Genomic DNA, 11718 nt, shown 5'->3' on the forward strand with positions numbered 1-11718 from the left:
AGGAATCATTATTTTGCGCATAATAAGGAGGCATTTCCTTGTGTGCGGCCGTGGACCCAGTGAGGGAGTCCTAGACTAAGGGGTCCTCGGGCGTCCGACCTGTTAGCCATGGGCCGGACGGGATGGGCTGTGAAGGTACGAAGACCGAAGACTTTACCCGTGTCCGGATGGGACTCTCCTTGACGTGGAAGGCAAACTTGGCGATCAAATATGTAGATTCCTTTCTTTGTAACCGACCTTGTGTAACCCTAGATCCTCCCGGTGTCTATATAAACCGGAGGACTTAGTCCGGAAGAGATATTCATTACCATAGTCATACAGGCTAGACTTTTAGGGGTTAGACATTACGATCTCGTGGTAGATCAACTCTTGTAATACTCATATTCATCAAGATCAATCAAGCAGGAAGTAGGGTATTACCTCCATAGAGAGGGCCCGAACCTGGGTAAACATTATGTCCCTTGTCTCCTGTTACCATTGACCTTAGACGCACAGTTCGGGACCCCCTACCCGAGATCCGCCGGTTTTGACACCGACATTGGTGCTTTCATTGAGAGTTCCACTATGCCGTCCCCAAAAGGTTTGATGGCCCCTTCAATCGTCAACAATGATACTGTCCAAGGAGAAACCTTCCTCCCCGGACAGATCTTCGTGTTCGACGGCTTCGCACTGCGGGCCAACTCGCTTGGCCATTTGGAGCAGATCGACATCTACGCCCCTGGCCATCAGGTCAGATTCGGGAGCCTGAACTATGTCGCGGACATCCACGGAGACTTGATCTTCGACGGATTTGTGACCACGACAACCGCTCCCTATCCCTACGATGAACATGATTTTAATCTGTCATCGGATCATACTCAGGAAATTGCACCTGTAACCGCTCCGGCCTTAGATCCAGAGCAGACCGCGTCATCCGAGGACGGGAGGATCAACCCCACCACGGAGGCCGCAGATCCCACGGTGTTGGATCCGCGCAATGACTTAACCTCATGTGATGTCTATGTCACCGGAACTTCGGACTCGTCTCCGGCTATAAGCTCCGAACCATGTGCGTCCGCCGACGCCGAGCTTGATCAGTTATCGATCTTCGAATTCAGCGCAGCATACGTCTTCCAACACTCGCCTTTTGGCGATGTACTAAACTCATTAAGAAATCTGTCCCTAGCGGGGGACTCGCAGCTGAAAGTGCAACTATCCCTGGGTGGTTTTGGTAAGTCCTAACAACATATAGCTCATTGAGCTAATGCTATTTCAAGATAGATATTTCAGGAAAGCTCAATGATTGGCATGGCATGGATTAGAAAGTGGACCCTTCAAAATGCTAAAGACAAAAGATTGGCTCAACTCAAAGCACAAGACTCTACATTTTCTATTTTAGTGATCCAAGATCACATTGAGTCTATAGGAAAAGCCAATACTATTAAGAAGGGATGAGGTGTTGCTTAATGAGGTTCTTGCTCAAAATGCTTAGTGATATGCTCCAAAACCCTCCACTACTTTCTCATATCCACATATGTCCCAAACCAAAAGTCAAACTCGGCACCACCGATTCTTTCTATCCGGCGCCACCGAGTTCAGTTGACATAGCCACACCCAGAAACCCTAGTATTTTCGGTCTCACCGATGGGGATCTCGGTCTCACCGAGATGGGATTGTAATCTCTCAGTTTCCCTTCGTAACGTTTCGGTCAAACCGAGATGAGCGATCGGTCCCACCGAGATTGCAATGCAAACACTCTGTCTCCTTTTCGTAACATTTCGGTCCCACCGAGATGAGCGAATCGGTCCCACCGAGTTTGCCTGACCAACTCTCTGTTTGACTATTACCAAAATCGGTCCCACCGAGTTTGTGTAATCGGTCACACCGAGATTACGTTATGCCCTAACCCTAATGATATCGGTCCCACCGAGTTGACATGTCGGTCCCACCGAAACACCTAACGGTCACATTATGAACCAATTCGGTCTGACCGAGTTTTCTGATTCGGTCCCACCGAGTTTGGTGATTTGTGTGTAACGGTTAGATTTTGTGTGGAGGCTATATATACCCCTCCACCCACTCTTCATTCGTAGAGAGAGCCATCAGAACATGCCTACACTTCCAATACATATTTTCTGAGAGAGAACCACCTACACTTGTGTTGAGGTCAAGATATTCCATTCCAACCACATAAATCTTGATCTCTAGCCTTCCCCAAGTTGCTTTCCACTCAAATCTTCTTTCTACCAAATCCAATCCTATGAGAGGGAGTTGAGTGTTGGGGAGACTATCATTTGAAGCACAAGAGCAAGGAGTTCATCATTGATACGTCTCCGTCATATCTACTTTTCCAAACACTTTTGCCCTTGTTTTGGACTCTAACTTGCATGATTTGAATGGAACTAACCCGGACTGACACTGTTTTCAGCACACTTTCCATGGTGTTATTTATGTGCAGAAACAGAAGTTCTCGGAATGACCTGAAACTCCACGGAACGTCTATTTGGAAATAATAAAAAATCCTTGCAAAAGATGAAGACCAGGGGCCCACACCCTAGCCATGAGGGTGGGGGGCGCGCCCCCTGGAGCTCCTCCGACCTCAACTCCAACTCTATATATTTGCTTTCGGGGAGAAAAAAAATCAGAGAGAAGGATTCATCGCGTTTTATGATACGGAGCCACCACCAAGCCCTAAAACCTCTCGGGAGGGCTGATCTGGAGTCCGTTCGGGGCTCCGGAGAGGGGGATTCATCGCCGTCATCATCATCAACCATCCTCCATCACCAATTTCATGATGCTCACCGCCGTGCGTGAGTAATTCCATCGGAGGCTTGCTGGACGGTGATGGGTTGGATGAGATCTATCATGTAATCGAGTTAGTTTTGTTAGGGTTTGATCCCTAGTATCCACTATGTTCTGAGATTGATGTTGCTATGACTTTGCTATGCTTAATGCTTGTCACTAGGGCCCGAGTGCCATGATTTCAGATCTGAACCTATTATGTTTTCATGAATATATGTGTGTTCTTGATCCTATCTTGCAAGTCTATAGTCACCTACAATGTGTTATGATCCGGCAACCCCGAAGTGACAATAATCGGGACCACTCCCGATGATGACCATAGTTTGAGGAGTTCATGTATTCACTATGTGCTAATGCTTTGTTCCGGTACTCTATTAAAAGGAGGCCTTAATATCCCTTAGTTTCCATTAGGACCCCGCTGCCACGGGAGGGTAGGACAAAATATGTCATGCAAGTTCTTTTCCATAAGCACGTATGACTATATTCGGAATACATGCCTACATTACATTGATGAATTGGAGCTAGTTCTGTGTCACCCTATGTTATGATTGTTACATGATGAACCGCATCCGGCATAATTCTCCATCACCAATCCAATGCCTACGAGCTTTTCACATATTGTTCTTCGCTTATTTACTTTTCCGTTGCTACTGTTACAATCACTACAAAACACCAAAAATATTACTTTTGCTACTGTTACTTTTGTTACCGTTACCACTACTATCATATTACTCTGCTACTAAATACTTCGCTGCAGATACTAAGTTATCCAGGTGTGGTTGAATTGACAACTCAACTGCTAATACTTGAGAATATTCTTTGGCTCCCCTTGTGTCGAATCAATAAATTTGGGTTGAATACTCTACCCTCGAAAACTGTTGCGATCCCCTATACTTGTGGGTTATCAAGACTATTTTCTGGCGCCGTTGCCGGGGAGCATAGCTCTATTCTTTGAGTCACTTGGGATTTATATCTGCTGGTCACTATGAAGAACTTGAAAGACGCTAAGACAACAATTTATCCCTCAACTACGAGGGGAGGTAAGGAACTGCCATCTAGCTCTGCACTTGATTCACCTTCTGTTTTGAGTAAGCTTGCGACACCTAAGCCTGCTTCTGCTATTCGTTCTGATATGTCGCATGTTATTGATGATGCCACTTCTGCTATGCATGATACTTATGATGAGAATACTTCTATGCTTGATACTACTGTGCCACTTGGTGAATTTCTTGATGAACAAATTGCTAGGGTTAGAGAGAAAGAAATTATTGAAACTGATTATATTGATGAAAGTGGTGATGAAGACTTGCCTGTTATTCCTGAGGGTTATGTTTTTGATAAAGAAGCTACTTTAGCTATTTTAGCTTGCAAAGATAGATATGAACTCAAGAGGTTATTAGCTAAATGGAAGCAGCAATCTCTTAATGATAGAATGAAACCTGACCCTGCTTTTGCTACTTCACCTATTTGTGTATCAGGATTATGAATTCTCTGTTGATCCTGATATAATTACTTTGGTTGAATCTGATCCTTTTCATGGCTATGAATCTGAAACTGCTGTGGCACATCTTACTAAATTAAATGATATAGCCACCCTATTCACTAATGATGAGAGAACCCGCTATCTTTATATCCTTAAAATATTTTCGTTCTCATTAAAGGGTGATGCTAAGATATGGTTTAATCTCTTGATCCTGGTTGTGTGCGTAGTCCCTAGGATATGATTTATTACTTCTCTGCTAAATATTTCCCCGCTCATAAGAAACAAGCTGCTTTGAGGGAAATATACAATTTTGTGCAAATTGAAGAAGAGAGTCTCCCACAAGCTTGGGGGAGGCTTCTCAAGTTACTTAATGCTTTGCCTGATCATCCTCTCAAGAAAAATGAAGTACTTGATATCTTTTATAATGGACTAACCGATGCTTCCAGAGATTACCTGGATAGTTGTGTTGGTTCTGTTTTCAGGGAAAGAACACCGGATGAAGCTGAAATTCTATTGAATAATATGTTAACAAATGAAAATAATTGGACACTTCCTGAGCCAGCTCCTGAGCCAATTCCTGAGCCAATTCCTAAACCAACTCCGAAGAAGAGAGGTGTTCTATTTCTCAGTCCTGAAGATATGCAAGAGGCAAAGAAATCTATGAAAGAAAAGGGTATTAAAGCTGAAGATGTTAAGAATTTACCTCCTATTGAAGAAATACACGGTCTTAATTTACCGCCTGTTGAAGAAGCATATGATCTTAATCCTTTACCTATTGAAGAAACTCATGGTCTTGATAACCCGACACAAGTAGTAAAGGTAAATTCCCTCTATAGATATGATAAAGCTGAAATCCCTCCTACTAAAATTGCTAGCCAATGCTTGGATGAGTTTGATAACTTTATGGTTAAGCAAGAAGATTTCAATGCTTATTTTGGTAGACAATTAAAACAAAATGCTTATATGATTGAACACTTGGGTGATTATATGGCTAATGTTAAAGGTGAACTTAAACTAATTACTAAACATGCTTCTATGGTTACCACTAAAGTAGAACAAGTACTTAAGGCTCAAAATGATTTGCTCAATGAAATGAATAGTAAGAAAAATGATTATGCTGTTAGAGTGGCTACTAGAACTGGTAGAATGACTCAGGAACCTTTGTATCCTGAAGGCCACCCTAAGAGAATTGAGCAAGATTCTCAGAGAAATAATATTGAGGTACCTAGTCCTTCTAAAAAGAAGAAAAAGAAAAATGATAGGACTTTGCATGCTTCTAGTGAACCTATTGCTGAACCACCTGAGAATCCAAATGATATTTCTATTTCTGATGCTGAAACACAATCTGGTAATGAACATGAGCCTAGTGAAAATGCTAATGATGATGTTCATGATGATGCTCAACCTAGTAATGATAATGATGTAGAAATTGAACCTGCTGTTGATCTTGATAACCCACAATCAAAGAATCAACGTTATGATAAGGGAGACTTTGTTGCTAGGAAACATGGTAAAGAAAGAGAACCTTGGGTTCAGAAACCCATGCCTTTTCCTCCCAAACCATCCAAGAAAAAGGATGATGAGGATTTCGAGAGCTTTGCTGGAATGATTAGACCTATCTTTTTGCGTATGCGTTTAACTGATATGCTCAAAATGAATCCTTATGCTAAGTATATGAAAGATATTGTTACAAATAAAAGAAAGATACCGGAAGCTGAAATTTCCACCATGCTTGCTAATTATACTTTTAAGGGTGGAATACCTAAGAAACCAGGAGATCCAGGAGTACCCACTATACCATGCTCCATTAAAAGAAATTATGTTAAAACTGCTTTATGTGATCTTGGAGCCGGTGTTAGTGTTATGCCTCTCTCTTTATATCGTAGACTTGATTTGAATAAGTTGACACCTACTGAAATATCTTTGCAAATGGCTGATAAATCAACTGCTATACCTGTCGGTATTTGTGAGGATGTGCCTGTTGTGGTTGCAAACGTTACTATTTTAACGGACTTTGTTATTCTTGATATTCCCGAGGACGATAGTATGTCTATTATTCTTGGAAGACCCTTTTTGAATACTGCAGGGGCTGTTATTGATTGCAACAAAGGCAATGTCACTTTTCATGTTAATGGTAATGAGCATACGGTACACTTTCCGGGGAAACAACCTCAAGTCCACAGTATCAACTCTATTGGAAAAATTCCATCGATTATATTTGGAGGTTTTGAATTTCCTCTTCCTACTGTCAAGAAGAAATATGATATTCTTATTATTGGGGATGTGCATATCCCCGTTGAGGTAACATAGTGTTATTCGAAATTTCTCCGGTTCCATGTTATTCGGAATGAGTTCGTTAACAAGACTTGATCAACCTTGTTAGTGGATTCCTTTTTATAAGCATGAGATGGATGAAACTAGAAGGCACAACCTTCTGTACCCTCTTTCTACTTTCTGTTATTTAGTTGAAATAAAGTAAAATAGTATTTTTTGTCTGTTTTCTGATTTATCTGTGCAATATAAAAATACCCCGAAAATAAAAGTTCTCCAAATGCCCTGAAAATGAAATATTATTTTTTCTAGAATTTTTGAGAATATCTGACACTGAGAACACAGCAGGAGGGGCAAGCACCTGGCCACGAGGGTGGAGGGCGCGCCCTACCCCCTGGGCGCGCCCCTGCCTCATGGGCTCACGGTGGCCCCCTCCACTTATTCCTGCACCCACACACTCCTTCTTCCTCCCACAAACACCAATATCCAGCTCAAGCACGAGTTCTAGCTCATTTTGCTGCGATTTTCGATCTCCTTTCTCAAATCACCTCTCACAAAACTACTTGGGGAGATTGTTCCTTGGTATGTGACTCCTCCATTGGTCCAATTAGTTTTTGTTCTAGTGCTTTATTCATTGCAAATTTGTGCTACCTAGGTGGCCATGTTCTTGAGCTTGCATGTCAAATTTATATGGTTCCAAGTAGTTCTAATGCTTGATATAGGCTCTAGGCACTTGTAGGAGTAGTTGCTATCAATTTTGTTGAGTTTGGTTCACTTTTATTTGAAGTTACTAAAAAATTCAGATTCTTTCAGAAAATAATGAAGAGATTTTTGAGGGGTTCATCGAGCCGAAGCTCAAAGGAAAAGCAAAGTGAGGAAGCACAGAGGCCCAAATATAATTTGCCTCGCACCGCGGAGGTCCGGCCGTGTGAATGGCCTTCCGACGATTTCTTGAGAGAAGTCGGGATTTATGATGATTTCTATTCATTGGCTGAGAATAATGGCCTCACCGACTTTCTCCGCGACCAACGTCATCAATATCTCTTACTCACCAATACTTTTGTGCAAAACTTCTACTATTTTCCTAAAGAAACACCTCCTTCAGTAGAGTTTCATTTATATGATGTTGTTAAGAAGATGCCACTAGATGAATTTTGCAAGGTTTGCAAAATACCCTTCGAGGGTACCTTAGATGAACCACATCGTAAAGATGTGGATGGGTTTATTGATACTATTACTGTAGGGGAAACTAGGAAGGTTTCCGATGCAAGAATCACTAGCATACATTTTCCTGTTTTACGCTACTTTGCCATATTTGCTAGTCGTTGCTTGATTGGTCGTGGAAACTGTGGAAACCTTAGTGTTCCTGATATTATCATTTTGTTCCATGGTTTATTTTCCGATAACACTGTTAGTATGGGTGGTATTATTGCTAAACGGTTAAGTCTGAACCGTACTAAGGGTCCCATCTTTGGAGGTATTTATGCTTCACGTCTTGCTGCACATTATAACATACCTATTAGGCTCTATGAGAAAGAAGAAAAATTGCTGCCCAATGCTTATTTAGATTATAAGAGTATGGTAGCACATGACTTTATTGTTAAGAACAAGGAAGGGGAGCTTAAATACAAATTGTTCTTTGATAAACATCACCCTGAGACTATTACCTTGCCTGCTCCTTCCTTGTTTAATTTATCTGAAGGTCCGTATCTCATTCCATGGGCGGCCATTTACGCTTACCGGAACCCTACACCAGCCCCAGAGCTGGAACCACAATTTGAGCCTCCACGACAGTCTGATTACTTTTGGGATCCCGAGATGACTGCCAGCCAGTGGCAGTCAGAGTCCTCTTCATCTCAGTACAACCCCGGCTACAACTACGGATATCCGCCAGGCCATCCTTGGCAATAAACCAACTTAGGCCAAAAGCCTAAGCTTGGGGGAGTACGTATCTCTCACCGACATTACATTTATGTTCACACACTCATTGCTAGATGTCGGTGCTCATACTTTTTCACTGTAATATCCATGCTAGTTTATTTCCTTTTTATGCTTTCTTCTTGTGTGTTTAAACCTTAAGAAAAACCAAAAAAATAGTTGTAGCTTTTAGTTAGTTTATCTTTCTTGCTGTAGTAGTAATAATTAAAAAGAAAACCCAAAAAGATTTCTTGTTCTTCTTTTGCTTGTTGGGAGCTTTCCCCTGTAAATAGTTTTTATTTCTTTTCTTTTCTTTGGGGGTCGATAGGAGAAGACCATAATTAAATTGTTGAAGTGGCTCTTATATGCATTATTGTTGATTTAACCAAGAGCCCATATTGCCTTGTCTTCTCCTGTTTATTGAATGCTCGCAGATTCCAGCTTAGTCCAATACACGTGCACTCTTATTATTTTCACATCGTTCGATCGTGCAAGTGAAAGGCAATTATGACGATATATGATGGACTGACTGAGATGAGAAAAGCTGGTATGAACTCGACCTCTCTTGTTTTTGTAAATATGATTAGTTCATCGTTCCTGATTCATCCTATTATGAATAAACATGTTTGCAATGACAATTAGAGATCATAGTTGCTCGTGCCATGCTTGATTAGCTATGAGTTATAATGGTTTACCTTGCGTGCCAACATGCTATTAAAATGGTTGTGATGTGGTATGATGGGGTGGTATCCTCCTTTGAATGATTTAAGTGACTCGACTTGGCACATGTTCACACATGTAGTTGAAACAAAATCAACATAGCCTTCACGATATTCATGTTCATGGTGGATTATATCCTACTCATGCTTGCACTCAATGTTTATTAATTTTAATGCATGTTCATGACTGTTGTCGCTCTCTAGTTGGTCCCTTCCCAGTCTTTTGCTAGCCTTCACTTGTACTAAGCGGGAATACTGCTTGTGCATCCAATCCCTTAAACCCCAAAGTTATTCCATATGAGTCCACCATACCTTCCTATATGCGGTATCTACCTGCCGTTCCAAGTAAATTTGTATGTGCCAAACTCTAAACCTTCAAATGAAATTCTGTTTTGTATGCTCGAATAGCTCATGTATCAACTAGGGATGTCCGTATCTTCCATGCTAGGCGGGTTATTCTCAAGAGGAGTGGACTCTGCTCCTCACTCACGAGAAAATGGCTGGTCACCGGGATGCCCAGTCCCATGCTTTATGCAAACTAAATCAAAATAATTGCAAACAAAACTCCCCCTGGGACTGTTGTTAGTTGGAGGCACTCGTTGTTTCGAGCAAGCCATGGATTGATGCTTGTTGGTGGAGGGGGAGTATAAACTTTACCATTCTATTTGGGAACCGCCTATAATGTGTGTAGCATGGAAGATATTGCCATCTCTTAGTTGTTATGTTGACAATGAAAGTATGCCGCTCAAAATATTATTTATCTCTATTTCAAAATCGAGCTCTGGCACCTCTACAAATCCCTGCTTCCCTCTGCGAAGGGCCTATATATTTACTTTTATGTTGAGTCATCACCCTCTCATTAAAAAGCACTAGCTGGAGAGCGCAGCTGTCATTTGCATTCATTACTATTAATTTATAGTGGGTATGACTATGATTGGATCTCTTTTACCATGAATTACAATGTCTAGTCAGTCCTTGATCTTTAAAGGTGCTCTGCATTTATGTTTTGCGGTCTCAAAAAGGGCTAGCGAGATACCATCTTATTATATCATATCATGATTGTTTTGAGAAAGTGTTGTCATCCGAGATTTATTATTATGGCTCGCTAGTTGATTATGCCATTGATATGAGTAAACATGAGATCTCAGAGTTATTGTGAATGTGGTTAGTCATAATCTTTATCACTTTCAGTTTATCAACTGAATTGCTTGAGGACAAGCAAAGGTTTAAGCTTGGGGGAATTGATACGTCTCCGTCGTATCTACTTTTCCAAACACTTTTGCCCTTGTTTTGGACTCTAACTTGCATGATTTGAATGGAACTAACCCGGGCTGACGCTGTTTTCAGCAGACTTTCCATGGTGTTATTTATGTGCAGAAACAAAAGTTCTCGGAATGACCTGAAACTCCACGGAACGTCTATTTGGAAATAATAAAAAATCCTTGCAAAAGATGAAGACCAGGGGGCCCACACCCTAGCCACGAGGGTGGGGGGCGCCCCCCCTACCTCATGGGCCCCCTGGAGCTCCTCCGACCTCAACTCCAACTCTATATATTTGCTTTCGGGGAGAAAAAAAATCAGAGAGAAGGATTCATCGCGTTTTACAATACGGAGACGCCGCCAAGCCCTAAAACCTCTCGGGAGGGCTGATCTGGAGTCCGTTCGAGGCTCCGGAGAGGGGGATTCGTCGCCGTCGTCATCATCAACCATCCTCCATCTCCAATTTCATGATGCCCACCGCCGTGCGTGAGTAATTCCATCGTAGGCTTGCTGGACGGTGATGGGTTGGATGAGATCTATCATGTAATCGAGTTAGTTTTGTTAGGGTTTGATCCCTAGTATCCACTATGTTCTGAGATTGATGTTGCTATGACTTTGCTATGCTTAATGCTTGTCACTAGGGCCTGAGTGTCATGATTTCAGATATGAACCTATTATGTTTTCATGAATATATGTGTGTTCTTGATCCTATCTTGCAAGTCTATAGTCACCTACTATGTGTTATGATCCAGCAACCCCGAAGTGACAATAATCGGGACCACTCCCGGTGATGACCATAGTTTGAGGAGTTCATGTATTCACTATGTGCTAATGCTTTGTTCCGGTACTCTACTAAAATGAGGCCTTAATATCCCTTAGTTTCCATTAGGACCCCGCTGCCACGGGAGGGTAGGACAAAAGATGTCATGCAAGTTCTTTTCCATAAGCACGTATGACTATATTCGGAATACATACCTACATTACATTGATGAATTGGAGCTAGTTCTGTGTCACCCTATGTTATGATTGTTACATGATGAACCGCATCCGGCATAATTCTCCATCACCGCTCCAATGCCTACGAGCTTTTCACATATTGTTCTTCGCTTATTTACTTTTCCGTTGCTACTGTTACAATCACTACAAAACACCAAAAATATTACTTTTGCTACTGTTACTTGTGTTACCGTTACCACTACTATCATATTACTCTGATACTAAATACTTTGCTGCAGATACTAAGTTATCCAAGTGTGGTTGAATTGACAACTCAACTGCTAATACTTG

This window comes from Aegilops tauschii, chromosome 3 (assembly GCF_002575655.3).
Source record: "Aegilops tauschii subsp. strangulata cultivar AL8/78 chromosome 3, Aet v6.0, whole genome shotgun sequence".
Classification (NCBI taxonomy): domain Eukaryota; kingdom Viridiplantae; phylum Streptophyta; class Magnoliopsida; order Poales; family Poaceae; genus Aegilops; species Aegilops tauschii.